The following is a 5,444-nucleotide window of genomic DNA, read 5'->3' as shown; positions in this document are numbered from 1 at the left end:
CTAAGACAGAGAAAGATCATGAGGAGCACTTAAGATTGGTATTAACACGATTGAGGGAAAGAAGCTTTTATGGGAAGTTGAGCAAGAGTGAATTCTGGTTGGATCGAGTTGTCTTCCTAGGTCATGTAATCTCAAAAGATGGCATAACAGTGGACCCCGAGAAGATAAGGACTATCATTGATTGGCCAGCACCGACTAGTGTAACTGAGGTAAGAAGCTTTATGGGTTTGGCAGGTTATTACCGAAGATATGTTGATGGGTTTTCTAAGATCGCACTACCGATCACCAGTTTGGTTCGAAAGAATACCAAGTTTGTGTGGTCACAAAAGTGCGAAGACGCTTTCCTAGAATTGAAGAAAAGGTTGACAACGGCTCCAGTGCTTGTATTGCCCGAGGATGGGAAAGAGTTCACGGTATACAGTGACGCATCTTTAGAGGGCTTGGGTTGTGTACTCATGCAAGAGGGGAAAGTGATTGCCTACGCATCGAGACAATTGAGGCCAAATGAGAAGAACTATCCAGTGCACGATTTAGAATTAGCTGGAGTCATATTTGCCTTAAAAATTTGGAGGCATTATCTCTACGGCACTACTTGCAAGATCTACACCGATCACAAGAGTTTGACTTATCTGTTTACACAGAAGGAGCTTAACATGAGGCAGAGAAGGTGGCTAGAATTGATGAAAGATTATGACCTCACTTTGGAGTATCATCCCGGAAAGGCAAACCGTGTAGCAGATGCCTTAAGCCGAAAACCGAGAATGGTCATTAATGGACTAATTTCAGTGCCCTACGAGATTTATGTGGAGATGAAGGAGCTAGAATTGATTGTGGTTAAGAAGGGATCATACGACAGCGTTCTCAATTCTATGAGTACAACACCGAGCCTACATGAGGAGATCCGTGAGCTACAACAGTATGATGACTTCTTGTCAGAGTTGAAGATTGGTATTGAAAAGGGTGCAGTTAAAGACTTCAGAATTGCTAAAGATGGGAGTATTCATCTAGAGGGAAGGTTATGCGTGCCTCGAGATCCTGAATTGATAGAGAAAATACTCAAGGAGGCACATTCGACTATGTATTCTGTCCACCCAGGACGGGATAAGATGCTAGCAGATTTAAAACAATACTTTTGGTGGATGAACATGAAGAAGGATGTCGAGGATTTCATAGCTCGATGTCTAGTATGTCAGCAAGTCAAGATTGACCACCAGCGCTCTCCGGGGGAGTTGCAACCACTTCCCGTGCCTAAGTGGAAGTGGGAATCAGTGAGTATGGACTTTGTTGTTGGATTGCCCCGTTCGAGAAGAGGAAATGATTCTATTTGGGTGATTGTTGATCGACTCACTAAGACTGCCAGATTTATTCCTGCTAAAGTAACTTGGAAAGCAAAACAATTAGCTGATTCTTATGTGAAAGAAGTACTTAGACTACATGGTATACCGATGACAATAGTTTCAGATCGAGATCCAAAATTTGTGGCTCGATTTTGGAATGAGCTACAAAGGGCATTCGGCACCACCCTTAATTACAGCACCGCTTTTCACCCAGCTACAGATGGGCAGACGGAGAGGACCATCCAGACTCTAGAGGATATGCTTCGGGCATGTGCCCTTGATTTTCAGTGTTCGTGGGAGGATATTTTACCATTAATAGAATTCTCCTACAACAATAGCTACCAGAGTAGTATTGGTATGGCTCCGTATGAGGCCTTGTATGGCCAAAGGTGTAGGACACCACTTTATTGGGATACCGGGAGGTCTGGTGTGCTAGTTGGACCAGAGATGATCAGAGAGACCGCTGAACAAGTCAGAATCATTAGAGACCGGATGAAGGCTGCCCAAGATCGACAGAAATCCTACGCAGACCGTAGGAGGAGGAAACTTGAGTTCCAAGTCGGTGAGAAGGTGTTCCTTAAAGTCTCGCCAACAAAGGGAATCAAGAGGTTCGGAATGCAGGGGAAGCTTGATCCTCGGTACATTGGACCCTATGAGATTTTACGTAGAGTTGGAGAGGTAGCTTATGAGTTAGCATTACCCCCACAATTAGCTAAGGTTCACAATGTGTTCCATGTGTCGCAATTGCGCCGGTATGTGTTTGATCCATCACATGTTCTCCAGTATGAGCCAATTCAGCTTGTTGAAAGCTTGCAGTATGAGGAAAAGCCCCTGAGGATCCTCGGTCGAGAGGTTAGAAAACTCCGTAGCCGCACGATTCCACTTGTGAAAGTGCTATGGAGTGGACAGGATGCCGACAGTGCTACTTGGGAAAAAGAGGACGACATGTTAATTAGATACCCTTACTTATTTGAGTGATGTATTTATAACTATTAGTTTGAGTTAGTTTCGAGGACGAAACTCTTGTAAGAAGGGAAGACTGAAACAGTCGTATTGTTAGAAGATTTCATTAGTCGTTTTTAGCGCCTAATTTTTTTTCTTATATATTTGTTCGTTACTAATTATAATTTAATTAGTGATGGTAGTAATTTGAAAAATCTCTACGATGATAAGAAACTTGTTAATTCGTAACATGATTATGAATCGTAACAAGTAACGTAAACTTTGGAGGTAAAACTTAAAGTTGAGCAACTACCCATAACAGTTCAAAAAAAATTTAATTATTACCCAAGCATATTATATAACCATGATGGGAGTAAATTAAATATTTCTCACATATACAAGTGATTTTTAAACATGAAGTACAAGTTACATAACTTGTTACATGTACAACAATTTTTACCCAAACTTTAAACTATCTTAGATAAACCTTTCTTATACCATAATAGACCAAATTGAGGACAAAAAACACTCCAAATCAGCCCCAAACAGCAGCTAATATAGCTGTCCCAAATCCCCTTAGTAGCTCCTTGTTCACTTACACACTCAAGCCAATCACACTACCCAAAACCCCTTTTGTTCTACCCAAAGCTTGTGCATCATTACAAGCATGCAAGAGGCAAATATTTGAAGCAAAAGCACTCAATTTTCTGAATTGTTATTCAGCCATAAATCCCAACACATTGCTCCCAAGTTCATCCATGAACAAACACTAGAATCCTCTAAACTTTCAATAACTAAAACACCTTCTTTTCTCATCAAATCTTCTTCAAAAACCCATCTAAAACTTCTGAAAATTTATGTTTATAAACTCAAATCTCCCATAAAAATAATCTTCATCTTAAGAGCTTTCCATAGACACCAAACTTGAAGAAATCCACCAAGTATAGAGTAAGTTATACTCATTTCTTTATTCCACTAGTTTTGTTAAAACTTGTTCATGTAAAACATTTTTTTCATTTTTTTTTACATGAATCTTTCTATAAACTAAGATCATTATAAAATGAGTATTTTATCTCTAAACTAAGAAAATCATCACTTGTAAATCTATAAAAATCGGCCACAATAGAAAGTAAGAAGATGTTTTTCCACAAACATATAAATTTTGTTACTTAAAGGATTCAAGTAAATTATGGGACTTAACTAAGTATGTTGCTCAACATAATAAGTATACTCCAAATATGTTAAAATCATCACAAGTATTAGTCTAACAACTCTAACTAGGAAAAGTTAAGTGCATGTTAGAAATCCAAATTTATTATTGATTTTTGGATGAATGCAATATGTTTAGTTGAAGAGTTGGAGTTGAGACTTGAAGGGCAAGGGCCCGAAGTTAGAACCGCTTCTAAGAACGCGTAGGAGCTTACGGAATAATTATATAGGCTTGGAGTCGAGGTATGTCACATGGGGTGATTTTTAAAGGATTTAAGAACAAGTTGGGAAAGTTTGTGTATAAACTTTTAAAAAAAAAAAAAAAAAAAAAAAAAAAAAAAAAAAATTCCCAAAGAGAAGTTCTTAAATCTTGAAAGATGATGTCAAAATGATAAATTTGAGTATGAAATAATTTATTACATGTATTATTATTGTGGGCATCATGCATGTTGATTTTATAAATTATTGTATGTTTAAAGGCATGTTTAACACTACTTTGTGAAAGTTATTGTGATGGAAATGATTATATGAATTTGAAAATATTTGAAATTCATTTTAAAAGAAATTTTCAGTAGCTATATGTTAAGAAAATTTCTTGGATATTTTTTTTTTAGATTATTCGTTAAATTGATATTTTAATGGATTTTAAGGTGTTAAATACTCTTATTATAAAACATGGTATTAGATGAACTCTTCATCATCAAAAATAATTAATAAAAATATATTATAATGTCTCCAACAAGATTTGGCCAGAATATATTTAGTTTGGAATTTTTTTTTTAAATTTTTGAATAATCGTTAAATTGTTTAACGGTAAATTGTAAAATGGTAAAATATAAAATAATTACCAAACAATGACATATGGACTTGAAATTTTTATCACATACTCATATGGACAGTAGGTAAAATTGGTAAGAGTTTGGGAAGGTTTCGTTGACATTTAAGGACCTTAATAATTTTTACTCGGTTATTAATAATCGGTAAGTTTGAAAACGGTAAAATACAAAATAAATACTAAATGACGTCTTTTGGACATGAAAATTTTATGAGGCACTTATATAAGCAGTAAATACATGTTCAAAAATTTATATGGATTTTCGTGACCATATATGGACTTAAATAAATTTTATTCGATTTATCGGTAAAATAACGATATTAATTATTAAAAATATTCCACATGATTTTTAATGGTTATTTAAAATTTTATACCCCTTAAAATAGCTTCTGGAATATCATATAAGTTTTTATAATATTTTATTCGGACTCAAATAATTTTAAACCTATTTTATACTATTTATCGATAAAATGTCTATACAAAATAATAAAACATCATACATGAGTTTTATAAGTTCAAATGGCCTAATAAACATATTATATGACTTCTGGAACATTGGTATAATTTTATAAAATAAATTATTAATTATTTACTAATTTATCAAAATAATAGAAAATGTTTATTTATTAGAAAGTGTAATATTGTTAATTAAATTTGGGTAAAAATAAACCTATATAAAAAAAATTATAATTATATTAATAACCTACTGCCTCATAGTATAAATTAATTTTAAATGAGACGGTTTATAAATTTTACGGATTTAAGAGACCATTTAAATAACAGTAAATACCCAAATTGTCGAAAATAATTGTAAGATCGTTATAAATACGCATAACCCATTATAACTTGATGGGACAAACTTAAATTCATTTTAAATAAGGTATTATAATGACTTGATTAATTTGGGCCTTGTTGGAGAATTAATATGTACTTTGTAAATCAATTATCGATTTTATTACCGGCAAAACTATCTCGTATTTAAGAAAATAGTGTTTTATGAAATCTTCTGTATTAATGATTTTATAGACTTATGAATCATATTCTAGTTGTTTTGAATGAATTTCAAAACCCTTTTAAGTTATATTTACTTTAAGAAGGATTGGAACAAAACATTTTAGTGG

Source organism: Amaranthus tricolor, chromosome 8 (assembly GCF_026212465.1).
Source record: "Amaranthus tricolor cultivar Red isolate AtriRed21 chromosome 8, ASM2621246v1, whole genome shotgun sequence".
Classification (NCBI taxonomy): domain Eukaryota; kingdom Viridiplantae; phylum Streptophyta; class Magnoliopsida; order Caryophyllales; family Amaranthaceae; genus Amaranthus; species Amaranthus tricolor.
This window is presented reverse-complemented; position numbering follows the sequence as displayed.